Raw genomic sequence first — 13560 nt, 5'->3', positions numbered from 1 at the left:
CTTGGCTCCAATATCATCCCTTGCTACCACCTTGATGCTATCCTTAATCAGCAGAGCTACGCCCCCCGCTTTTCCCTCCTGCCTGAAATGGCAAATGGAATTTAATGTTGGCAAGTGTGAGGTGGTCCACTTTGGTAGGAATAATGGTAGGAAGGACTATTACTTACATGGTGAAAAACTGCAGCAGGCAACGGTGCAGAGGGACCTCGGGGTCCTTGTGCATGAGTCGCAAAAACCCAGCTTGCAGGTGCAGCAGGTGGTCAGGAAGGCGAATGGGTTGCTGGCCTTCGTAGCGAGGGGGATTGAATATAAAAGTGGGGAGGTCTTGCTGCAGCTGTATAGGGCATTGGTGAGGCCGCAGCTGGAGTACTGTGTGCAGTTTTGGGCGCCGCACCTGCGCAAAGATATTTTGGCCTTGGAGGGAGTGCAGAGGAGGTTTACTAGGCTGCTACCGGAGTTGAGGGGGTTGAGCTATGAGGAGAGGCTGAATAAACTAGGCTTGTACTCGTTAGAGTTTAGAAGAATGAGGGGAGATCTCATTGAGACGTATAAGATGATGAATGGGATGGATAGGATAGAGGTGGAGAGACTCTTCCCGCTCAGGAAGGACAGTAGGACGAGGGGGCACAGCCTCAAGATAAAGGGGGGGGCGGTTTAGAACGGAGTTGAGGAACTTCTTCACTCAAAGGGTGGTGAATCTCTGGAATTCTCTGCCCGTTGAAGTGGTGGAGGCTGCCTCGCTAAATATTTTTAAGAGGCGGGTTGATGGGTTTTTGATGGGCAGGGGGATTAAGGGTTATGGGGAGAGGGCGGGAAAGTGGAACTGAGCCACGACAGATCAGCCATGATCTTATTGAATGGCGGGGCAGGCTCGAAGGGCTAGATGGCCTACTCCTGCTCCTGTTTCTTATGTTCTTATGTTATGTTCTTATGTTTGTCCATTCTGTAAACCTGTGTCCTCTCGTGGTTGTATTGCATCATGTCCCTGTCAGCCACATCTCCACATTTACAACCATTAGCAATGTTTTGAATTTTACTTTGTATTCCAACATCCATGTCAAATACATTTATTAATAAACTCAAGGATCTAGCTCTGCATCTTGGGGAACATTACGGTATTCTCTCCTCCAGTTTGAAAAACAACCATTCAGCATGACTTGCTGTTTTCTATCCTTTAGCCAAATTTTTGTCCAAGCTGACACTGAAACTCCTATTTCATGAGACCAAATCTCGCTCACAGAACTTTTGTGAGTCTTTGTCAAAGGCTTTCTTAAAATCCATAAAGGTAACATTCAGTGTTTTCCCTGCATCAATCTTCTCTGTGACTTTGTTACAAAATTCAATTGAATGAGTCAAACATGATCTGTTTGAAACATTCTTGCAGATTCTCTTTAATTTACTCAAACCTCTCCAAGTGGCTGTTGATGTTTTTCTTACAGAGTCAGAAGTTCGTCATGCATCACATGCAGATCAACCTGTGAAATGACTCCTTACACCTTAGTTTATAATCTAACATTGAAATATTCAGAATGTTTGGACAAAATTGGCAGTTTCAAGAGACTACAACATTACACTTGCAAGAGAACGCAAGTCTGTCAATTGATTTTACTCAACACAAATGCCATTAACCACAAGACAAAAACAGCACAAGAACCAATATTACAGAAGCAATGGGAAGTCATCTTAGAAGGATGGCCTGATTCAAGTCAGCATATCCATAAACGCATGAGACCATTCTAGCCTCAGTGTTACATACTTAGCATTTCCCAGGGCGTCAATTTTAAAGGCAGGTCATCATACCAGAATCTTTGCGACCTAATATTCTTCAACAACTTTGTCACGCACACATGGACATACGCTTGAAAAGAACACGAGCAAGAGAGTTCTATTGCCTGGATATGAACAATGACATTGAAGTCATCCTCAAGAAGTGTGAGACACATCAAGAGGATATGCCAAGTTAGTACAAAGAAACACTAGTTCCGATCCATCCTAAGTCCAAAATCGTATCCAACCTTTCTCATGTCCATGGCACTGGCTTCTTCATCATTGTTGACGATTTTATGAAATACCCCATTATTCGACAATTGCACAATATGTTAAGCACAACATAGTGGGTGGCACGGTAGCACAGTGGTTAGCAGTGCTGCTTCACAGCTCCAGGGACTTGGATTCAATTCCTGGCTTGGGTCACTGTTTGTGTGGAGTTTGCACATTCTCCTCGTGTCTGCGTGGGTTTCCTTCAGGTGCACCGGTTTCCTCCCATTGTCTAAAGATACGTGGATTAGGTCGATTGGCCATGCTAAAAAAAAAATGCCCTTCATGTCCTGAGATGCATAGGTTGGCGGGATTAACGGGTAAATATCTAGGGATGTGGGGGGAGGGCCTGGGTGAGACTGTGGTCAGTGTAGACTTGATTGGCCCAGTGGCCTCTTTCTGCACTGTGGGGTTTCTATGATTCTATGAACTGTTGATATACTCGAAGCACTATTTTCAGTTTATTTGGTGCACCTATAGAAATCATGAGGAACAATGACAATTTATTCGTAAAGCATACCAGGATATGTGTGAGAAGTAGAGTATCAATCATAGTACTTCTTCTCCTCATTACCTTCAATTTAATACTGAGCTGAATGAATGATTCACATAGTAAAATCGCTATAATTCTCAACTGTAGATAGATCAATCAAGATCTATACGTTGCAATGTTACACCTGAGAGCGACACCTTGAAGTTCAAATGTTCTATCGCCAACAGAGCTCATGTTTGGCAAAGTTGTGTATCAATTTATCCATTCTTACCCATTCTGCTCTTTCAGAAACTATAGAGCAATGTTTAAAACTGCAAGAGAAGATGGCTAATGTGCATGACAAAAATGCAGGTACAGAATTGCCAAGTTGACAGTTGGGAAAACAAGTTTGTATCTCGGATTCTGTGGAAAATGTGTGTCAACCAGCTGAGATGATCAGGATTCATTTGAAACCAAAATCCTATTAAGTAATTACATATAAAGGTGAAATGGTGAAGCACAATTTCCCCTTTATGTGCAATTCGATCAAATGTGTCTATGTAATCAGATCAAATCAAACAGGACATCCCTTTGGCTGTTTGTAAAAGACAAAGCACTGACTATACCCAACCACCTTGTGCTGCATAACTCAAAACTTAGAGCCCAACATTCGATGGGATTCTGCGTTTGGACTGAACTTGCCGGACAATTCTTCATGTGCTAGGAATCTCACTGATAACCAATTTAAGATTGTCAGTGGAGCTCATAATATGGCTCACTTATGCAAGCTGGATGCTACATATTCGCATGAGGTCCTGTCTTTTGTAAACAGAAAGATCAGGTCCACACATTATGCCTATTTTACAACTAATCAAAAGCTTGGAGGGCAGCCAATCCCCGGTTCATCACCCAGGGCAATGCCTTGACCAATCAAAGTTGACCTGCCTGGTTTGAATATTAACTAACAGCTTATGTTACTGATAGGAAGGGTATTAATTTAAACAGCCCTAATTTCTCCTCTGTGAACAGAAAGGTGCTTTTTGAGTTTTGATTCCCCCCACTTCATAAGTGGTGGCATGTTTTCCTTAACCCTTAAATTTGAAGTGTTTCAATCCTCTATGAATAACTCACACAAAAAACTTGAGATGAGATAAAATCAAAATGTTGGTTGATTTCACACACACACAAAATGCAGGAAATGGGTTTCACAATGTCTGCTCCTTGGTGCATTCATAGAATAAAAGAGATAAGGGAAAGAAAGAGGGACAGGCCCAGACATGGTGTTGGGGGTAGGGTGTTAGTGTGGATAGAGGATTGGCAGTCAAATAGGGGGCAGAGAGTCGGGGTCAATGGGTGCTATTCGGATTGGCGGTTGGTGACTAGTGGAGTGCCCCAGGGCTCGGTGCTGGGGCCTCAGCTATTCACCATTTATATAGATGACCTGGAGGAGGGAACCGAGTGTATGGTGTCGAAATTTGCTGATGACACCAAGATTGGTGGAAGGGCAAATTGTGCGGAGGGTGTGGAGAGTCTGCAGAAGGATCTAGGTAGGCTGGGCGAATGGGCCAGGAACTGGCAAATGGAATTTAATGTTGGCAAGTGCGAGGTGGTCCACTTTGGTAGGAATAATGGTAGGAAGGACTATTTCTTACGTGGCGAAAAACTGCAGCATGCGACAGTGCAGAGGGACCTCGGGGTCCTTGTGCATGAGTCGCAAAAACCCAGCCTGCAGGTGCAGCAGGTGGTCAGGAAGGCGAATGGGATGCTGGCCTTCATAGCGAGGGGGATTGAATATAAAAGTAGGGAGGTCTTGCTGCAGCTGTATCGGGCACTGGTGAGGCCGCAGCTGGAGTACTGTGTGCAGTTTTGGTCGCCGCACTTACGCAAGGATATTTTGGCCTTGGAGGGAGTGCAGAGGAGGTTTACTAGGCTGATTCCGGAGTTGAGGGGGTTGAACTATGAGGAGAGGCTGAATAAACTAGGCTTGTACTCGTTAGAGTTTAGAAGAATGAGGGGAGATCTCATTGAGATGTATAAGATGTTGAATGGGATGGATAGGATAGAGGTGGAGAGGCTCTTCCCGCTCAGAAAGGACAGTAGGACTGGAGGGCACAGCCTCAGAATAAAGGGGGGATGGTTTAGAACGGAGATGAGGAGGAACTTCTTCACTCAAAGGGAGGTGAATCTCTGGAATTCTCTGCCCATTGAAGTGGTGGAGGCTGCCTCGCTCAATATTTTTAAGACGCGGGTTGATAAGTTTTTGATAGGCAAGGGGATTAAGGGTTATGGGGAGAGGGCGGGAATGTGGAACTGAGACACAACAGATCAGCCATGATCTTATTGAATGGCGGGGCAGGCTCGAGGGGCTAGATGGCCTACTCCTGCTCCTATTTCTTATGTTCTTATGTTCTAATACAACTTGGAGTTTTACATGAATTGAAAATTTAATGGATTGTTTCTTCAGGGGATATGTTGATTGACTGTGGCAGGGTGATTCATCTTTCTGGGAGTGAGGACCTCCAGTAGGGAAGAAGGCACATATAGTTGAATTAGTCTTGAAGACACCAGTTTCAATGTTCCAGTAGTTCACGGTGCAGATGAGGGTCAGGCAACTATACTTGGACAGCATCTGCTGCGACCTACTCCATGCTAAGACGGTAGGCATACACAGGCTGCTGCCTGTAGTTCCTATTCTCTTTGGAGGCCAAACAGTGACAGAAGATAAGGTCCAACTTCTTATTAATTAAAGGAATTCAGACAGCTCAAGCCTCTGTCATGTGACAGTCTGGTTTCGGGTTGTCTAATGAGGCACTGGTTGGAACTCATTGTATTTTAAAGCAGGTAATTGTCAGGCCATGAGCGCCACATTGGATATTAAGATTACCTTTGTCCTTGGAGATGCAGCATCTGTGGTGGCCAGAATTCTTTAGAAATGCAAAGAAGCTTTGTGCTGCACCAGGTTTTAGCACCTTTTCTCTGAGACTCAGCTGGTTTGTCTGAAGATTTGAAATTCCTCTGGTATGAGTCATGACTAGTCAGGGGAAAGCCTTGTCTAATTTTTAAAAACAAAAGCGATAATTTTGTAAAGTAGCCCAGTTGACATTGATATCTATTTATATTTTCCTTCCCCTCTCAACTGGGACTTTAGGCAATTACCTATTCCCAGATGCTAGCCTCCGTCATAGTCCATCTGCCAACCAATGAGCACTTTCTTCTTATACAATATGAATTGGTGTTCCCTTTGTAATTGGTATTCTTGTGAATTTGTCCAGATGAGTGCAAGATGAAAAGCTTCAACAGCATCTCTTTTTTCAGCAATAGTCAAGTTCTCTACTGTCAAGCAACTATAAATATAGTTTATGAATCATGAAATTGCGTATTCATAACAGAATCTTATTCCTCTTTTTTAATTCTGTATGTTGGTTCAATTCCCCAGCCTCTTTACTTTAAACCTTCCAAAACTGCACTACAGTGCCTTGCCACAAATCCATTGTTTGCAGTTCTATTCAGGTACAACCTCTCCTTTTGAATAGATGTTTCCTGCCATGACTGGTCCCAGTGTACCAAAAATCTTAAGCGCGCCCTGCTGCATTATACCTCAAGCCACTCATCAATCTTCTTATTTCTACTCTCCCTAGCACATGCCATTGGGAGTAATCCAGACATAATGGGCACTGATGTGGCGAGCAGTTAAAAGAGGATGAGAGGCAAAAAAAAATCAGGTTCATGCCAGGTTTCTCACTTCTCCCAATCTTGCCAGCATTGTATTGCTAGCGAAATCAGGCTGATTTCAATATTAATGACATGATTTACATGTCATCAAGGCGTCCTGGACTCTATTGTCCAGGTTCACTGACCTTAACTCCCTTGTTGGTGAGGTCTTCACCAGTGAGAATCACAGATGGTCCCCACCAACGGGACCACAAGTGATGGACTTGCTGGCCAGACAAGAGGCCTTTGAAGCCCCTGGTGCTGGGAGTAGGGTCAGGCAGTGCCCTTGCAGCAATACCAGCCTAGCAGTGCCCACCTGGCACCCTGGCATTGCCCATCTGGCATGGCAAAGCCAAGGGGGCAGGGCAAGAGGGGACAGAGTTTGAGAAGGGTGCAGCATGATGGAGGGAAGCAGAAGGAGGAACTTCGGATGACACTGGCACAGGGAGTGATCAGGGCATGTCCATGGGGGAGATGAGAGGGAGTTTTGGGGGCAGTAACAGGTGATCTCCCGGTACAGTGGGAGATTGGGGTGCTTTGCACCCCGAGAGCTCAGCAGCTGGCTTCACTGGCGAGATTAAAGTCTGCGCTCTGCATTTTCTTACCCATTCAAGACTTAGAATTTTTTGGGAAGATTGCGCTCAACTACTTCTGAGGTCCTATCTTTTAAGCTTTCTCCCTCTGGCTCCTGCAAATCCGATGATAAGACTTAAGAATCCGCTCTCTATATCATTGTTACCAACATGTACTGGAACCTCTGGTCCATGTCTTCACTGGCAAAATATTCTGCACCTTCTCTATTGTCCAGGCTCACTTCCTTTCACTCCCTCGCCCTCACCAATGAAAATCACAGATGGTCCCCACCAACGGGACCACAAATGTTGGCCTTGTTGGTGGGATCGGATGCCATTGAAGACCCGGGTGGCTGGGGACAGGGCCAGGCAGTGCCCTTTACCCTGGACTCAGGAGGCAACAAATCGTCAGGGACTGATAGGGCAGAATATTACAACCTCATTGCTCTGTTTTGCAGCAGGAAAATCCGGATAAAGCAGCTCGCTGGAATGGAGCCCATTTTCATGCCCATTCTCATCTTACCACAGAAAAAAAATTGGCACAATTGGGAGCCCGGCCTAAAATGGGCAAGACGTCAACTTACATGTTCTTGCATTCATCATAATGCCATTCGTGAGTTTCACTCCCAATTGTTCCAGCTTACTGGTCTTTAAGATTGATCTGGAAAACACTTCCTCAATAAAAGTTGGATTCTGGCATTTGATCAGTGAGGGTGAGCGAGGAAGTAAGTCTGTGCATTCACACTGTTCCGTGCTGCGCAGAGGGGGTTGTTTTGTGGCGGACATGTTGTGATTTGGATTGGGGGGGCCTGTGAGTGTTTGGGGACTGAGGGTGCTGTTGTTAATCTTGGAGTCCAACTTTGGATTCTCAGCATAGACCCGGGTTTTAGCATGACGTTGGGTCTTAGGGATGCTTCCTGGGACCTCGCGCAGGCAGCAGGAAGCACTTTTGCAGGTGGGGGGATGTGCTGGAAACTCTTTGATGTGGCAGTGCTGCAGCCTCAGGACTTGTCAAGTAGCAGTGTCTGTAGTCACTACCACATGGGCTCTTGGTGTTTGTGGCGGGGGAGGTGTAATGGGGGGCTGTTCTGTTGGGGGGCTATGGGAGGGAATGGCGGGTGCTGTGTTGCTGGGGACCTTTGTGGGAGAATGGGTAGTGTGTGTTTCTGAGCTGGGGTGAGCAGAGATCTTTAGCCTTTCCATTTGTCTCTCCCCTTCCTCAAATTCTGTCCCCCTCCCCCCATCTTCAGATTGATGAGATGGCTTTTGCAATGCAACCCATTGATCTTGTTGTTGGTTTGGTTGCTGCTGGAGTTGAGGAGGAGGGGCAGAGGAATTGCAGGCAGAGGAGGCCCAGGCCTTATCACTCACAGGAGTAGAGGCTGCCAGAGGCAAGACGTGGCCGTCATTCTCCCCGACGGGGCTGTGAAAGTGATAGCTGCCTTTAACCTTTACGCCATCAGGTCCTTGCAGACCGGCAGTAGAGACCTTTGTGGCATTTCCTGACCATCCATCCATAAGTGTGTCAAGGGAGTCATGGATATCCTGTGTGCACTGGCTGGCCAGTATATTATATTTGACCTGGACCAGGCCCAACAGAAAGCCCAGGCTGCAGGATGCCAAATGTGCAGGGGACAAGAGACTGCACCCAAGTTGCCCTCAAGGCCCCAGTGAAGAATCCAGGAAGATTAATGAACAGAAAGGACTTCCATTCAATTGGTGTGGCACCATCAGCTGAACATTATGCATGTCTGCACTAGATACCATGCCTGCACTAGATACCATGCCAGCGTGCATGATAGCTTCATATTGAGGAATTTGGATATCCCAGAGGTCTTTGAGGAGGAGCCCAGAGTGAAGAGTGGGCTCATGGGGGACATGGGATACCCGCTTTGGACTTGGCTGATGTCGCCTGTGTGGAAGCCTAAGACTGGTGTGGAGAGCCAATGAAAGGAGACCCACGTTACCATCCATTCAATGGTGGAGCAGTGCATAGGGCTCCTCAAAATGTGGTTCAGGTGCCTGGACTGCTCTGGTGGGAGCCTTCAATATAGTCCCTTGATATCGTCTTGCATTGCGGGATGTACTGTGCCCTATGCAACCTAGCGCAGCAGCGAGGAGACCTTCTTTTGGAGGAGGAGGAGGAGGACGTGGAGGCCGACCAGCTAGGTGTCGCTGGGAGGAGGTCACACAGGAGGAGGAGGATGACAACCTATCCCACTCAGGCTCTGGAGGGCTGGCAGAAGCAAGAATCAGGCATGCAAGGGCGGCCCTGATTACCAGGGTCACCAGGAGCCTGTGTTGCCGCATGTGAGTTCCATTGCCCCCTTCATCCCCTAGGAGTGTTTTCCAAATGATTGATAATATAAAAACATGTGAACATGAGATTTTAAAGTGCCTAAATATTATATCTACCTTGTGTTGCCCTTCACCCATGCCACCTTTTGCTGCTACAACTTCTTAACCTTATATAGCCCTCCTCATCCCGCTGCCTCTGAGATGCCCCGGTGTCAGGAAGGGGGGAGTCAGGAGGTGTAGTCACAGCCACAGTCTCCTGGGTGGAAGGCCCCTGCATGGACCCAAGACCTTCCTCCTCCCCCTCTCAGGGTTACTGTAGGCCCCTGGCTCACTCCATGGCGTGGTGGTGCTTCTGCAGAAGCTCTGGCATCACTTTGTCCTGGAGGACTAATCATGTACCAACCATGGTGGTCGAGCCCTTTGCAATGGCCACCTGAGTCAGGAGCTACCTGTCAATGGCAGCAGCAAGTGCCCTCTGAGACTGGGCAGCACTCTGCAGCCTCTCAGCCCTCTGTCACTGGGCCATGTTCTCAAGGGCTGCTGCAGCAGCCCATTGTTTCATGGCACTGTTTCCACTGGGTATCCTGCAAGCTCTGCAGCCCCTCAGCCATGACCCCTGTGAACGGGCCACAATAGTGTCCTGCTGAGTCTCCTGCAAGATCTTGAACCTCTCCGCCATGGGCTACAGTACCTCAAGAAGCATGTTGAGGCCCTCTGCTATGACTGGGCCATGGCCCTCTGGAACTCTTTAGTGGCCATTGTTTGGAACCTGCCACTGATGAACCATGCAAGACAGGAAATAGCTGGTCCCCCTGAAAGCTTTGGGACTCCTCCCAACAGCCTCGCAGTCAGTCCATTGTTTCTGTCAGCACCCCCTGCTCAGTTGCTGCGTTTCCAGCAACTGAGGGAGAAGTGATCACAAAGGCCTCGCATGTAACCTAAATCCAGCTGAGTCCTTGCCTCTTGCACGTCCCGCCATGTGCGGGGCCTCAGACATTCACTCCTCCAACGATGTACATCAGCGGATGTGTGATGCACACCAGGGAGTGACCCAGATGCCTCACCACAAACTTGAGCCACTGATGTGAGAGTTTCTATGATGGTGAATTGTGAGGTGGAAGCAGACACAAAACTGGTGCCGGCCTCAGAAGTCCCTTCATCCGCTTTCTCTGAGGAGTCCTCTGAGTTGTCAGGGGCAGGATGAGCAGAAGCAGCGGTCGGGGCCGTGATTCCAGATAGCGTGAGCACATTGGGGTCCCTTCTTGCAACACAGGACACACAAGGTTAAGTGAAAGGGAGGGAGAGGAATCTGAGTTGCATGCAACTTACTTGAGGTTTCTCCAACAAGTGGAGGATTAACAGGTGCTCACTACGGTGCTGCAGACCAATCATGCTTTGCTGATGGTCCACATGCCCTCCTCCTGCAAGCTCCAGTGCCTGCTTCTCAAAAGAGAGCGAGGACCCAGATCTCAGGCACACCGCCCCCTGTCTTTGCCCTCTCCTGGCAATTATGGGTATTCTTGTCTTGTGGGGACAAAAGCAGCCATGTAAAATCTAATGACACAAGTCCTGCAGGCTTTCAGGGGGTGGCCCTCAGAGGGCAAGGGTTGTGATACTCTTGGGTGGGAGGGAGGTGCTTTGGGGATCAGGGGCTGAAGGCATACAGGGTGCTGGGGGTCATTTAGGGGAAAGATGCTAGCTGGGATTCAACACTCACCCTTTCTGCCCAGATGACGTCATTCAGTTTCTTGCAACACTGCTTCCCAGTTCTCTGACCAGTGCCCTGACAGTAACATATGCTGTATCGATAGTAGTCATGATGTGGAGATGCCAGCGCTGCTGCCACCTCCTCCCAGGTTGCATTTCCATCACTTCCTCTGGGATGGCATACAGCTGGGAGAAGAGGGTGTCCCTCCCTGCCTGGCCAGGTCCGCATCTGAAAACTGGGAAGCTGTCTTCCTGGAGGCCATTTCTTCTGCACTGTGTGCCTGTCTGTTCATCCTTGGGATTTTTGTGGAGTTGTCCCTTATTAGGGCAGATCAGCTGCAGGCAGTTTGCCCGTTAGAGCACTTCAGCGAGTTTAAAGTAGTTTGCCTTGTTACCATGAAGAGGAAGCCAAATCAGCACTTGCAGGTATGCTGATGGAAGAGAGATGGGGGAAATTTGTGCCTCTGTGGTCGGGGACAGGGGAGAAAGAGACGATCATGTTAATCAGCCATCAGAGTCAGGGAGAGGGGTGGGCGGCAGTTGGGTGTTGATGAGGGGCCATGTGCTAGAGGATCAGGGGTAGGTGGGTCAGTAATGTTGTTGCGGGGGGGTGTTTCATGGGGGAAGGGAGAGGCTGTATCTGTCCCGAGGGTGTTCTGTCAGGAGAGCTGCTTTTTTGGAGCTTTTTCTGTGTATTTGGAGCTTGTGGCTCGAATCTGAGCTGCAGGCTGTAAGGCCTGGCCCACTGTTTCACCTGACGAAGGGGGTAACCCCGAAAGCTAGTGAGTATATTATCAAATAAATAGGTTGGACTAAAACCTGGTGTTGTCAGACTTTTTACTGTGTTTACGCCAGTCCAACGCCAGCATACCCACATCACCACTGTTTCGAGCAGCTGAAACATACTGGCCAATATTTTCAGAGACTAAGGGCCCGATTTTACCATTTTGATTCCAAGTGCTGAATCTGGACGTAATTCAGATCCAACTTAGAAACCTGCTCTCAGGTGCCCCCATACGCACTTAGCCTGAAAAAAATTGCAGATCTGAATTGCACTGTGGGCGGGGCTTATCAAGCCTGAAATGCTGCAGCTCCAATTGGAGCCTTCGACAGCAGTAAAAAAAAATTGAAAATCGTGCGTGCCCTTGTCACATCGCTCCTGGGATGCAAAAAACAAATAAAGCGGCCCGGGAACAAAAAGTGGGAGCAATGGCCGCCACAGACATCACTCCACCCCCAAAACATAACTGTCCCCCTTATCCACCCATCTCTTCCACTACCCAGACCGATCATGATCCTCTGCCCCGCTTCCCCCGCACCGAGTGGCAGCAGTTCCCCTTTCCCACACCAGAGATCCATCTGGCCCTCTTCCCCCTGCCAAACTGCCCCCCCCCCACCAGAGAGCAATCGGGCCCCCTCCCCCCCACCAGAGAATATTCTGGTCTCCCTCCTCCACTCCCCAGCCAGAAAGTCATCTGGCCTCCCTCCCTCGCCACCAGAGAGCGATCTCGCCTCCCTCCCCGCTACCACTGCCCCCCCGACCCCAGCATGAGAGAATGATCGGGCCTCCCTCCTCCCTCCCTATCACTAGAGAATGATTGGGCCTGCCTCCCTCCCTCCCCCCGCAATCACCAACCTGAGTCAAAGAGCCGTTGGAAGCTCTGAACTTACCTCTTCAGAAGCCGGAGTGCCCGAAATAGAGCTTTGCCGAGCATGTCTGTTTTGTGCTGAATCTGGAAGGGTGAAAGGGTGAACACAATGGTAAAGAGGGAAGTACTGGTAAAGTTGGGCAGGCCGCCAATTAATTCAATTTAAATGCATGCAAATACATTTAAATTGCTGTTGCACTCCTTTCAGGCGTGGTTTGGATCGCAGCCGTTTTTGGGCATTGGTAAAGTGGGCATCTGTGTGGACGCAGGTACGAATCGCGCTAACTATGGATCAGCAATTCTCCCATTTTCATGCTAGCTGGACAGTCAGAAAAAATCTTGTAAAATCCCATCCACAGTGATGTTGAGAGAAATTGCTGTCTGTCCACTTAATATTCTGGAATCTTCTCCAACAAATACATTTCGATTCTTTGTTATTTTACCTTATGCATTCTTTTGTTCCTGAGCATGACAGTGTTCAACACGATCAGGAGAGCTGGAGGCAGTTCCAGGTCTTGAGATTTAGCAACTGAAGGCAGAGCCATTATGGTGATGTGATGGAAGTCAAGGATGCAAAAAAGGTTGGAATTGGATGAAGACAGGGAATTCAGAGGGTTGTAGGTATAAGGAGGATACTTATTTGGATACAACTGCACGCAGTTCATTCACAATTAATTGAGATGCACAAACTCATCGTGATACTGAGCTGGACACATTATCATTTAGATACTGGTCTGTCACCTCATTCCAAACTGTACTGTTGACAATAATAAACAGCTGATCTTTTCCACAAAAGCCTTCAAGGGACAAATCTTAAACAGTAAATCTTTGCCCAAGTTTCTGTGTCTTCTGTCAATGCATCTTTACAGCTAAGCATGAGATAAATCTGTGTGCTGAGCACAGCACAATGGGTGTCTTTCCACTACTATTATCAATTCTTATTTGTGATTCAAAATTACCGTGGATGCACCCCAACATGGCGTGGCATTGAATTCTCTCAGTGCTGCCTTTGGGTTCAGATTATGTTGAAGTACCAAATACCTTCCAAAAGAGTTGGGTAGTTATCTGGAGTTAGGATTTTGTCAACAGCAATTTCAAATGCTGGTCAATTTCA

General features: G+C 47.8%; 1 protein-coding gene across 1 annotated transcript in view; it reads right to left on the bottom strand.

The window, feature by feature from the left end:
• The window catches only part of LOC145361418 (B-cell linker protein-like), a 51924-nt gene that overhangs the window by 35030 nt on the left and 3334 nt on the right, over positions 1-13560 (bottom strand). The gene's annotated exons all lie outside the window — the stretch shown is intronic.

This window comes from Carcharhinus amblyrhynchos, chromosome 34 (assembly GCF_965287045.1).
Source record: "Carcharhinus amblyrhynchos chromosome 34, sCarAmb.v2.hapA, whole genome shotgun sequence".
In the NCBI taxonomy this organism is placed as follows: domain Eukaryota; kingdom Metazoa; phylum Chordata; class Chondrichthyes; order Carcharhiniformes; family Carcharhinidae; genus Carcharhinus; species Carcharhinus amblyrhynchos.
Note: the sequence above shows the minus strand (reverse complement) of the source record. Positions and strands in the feature narration are given on the sequence as shown.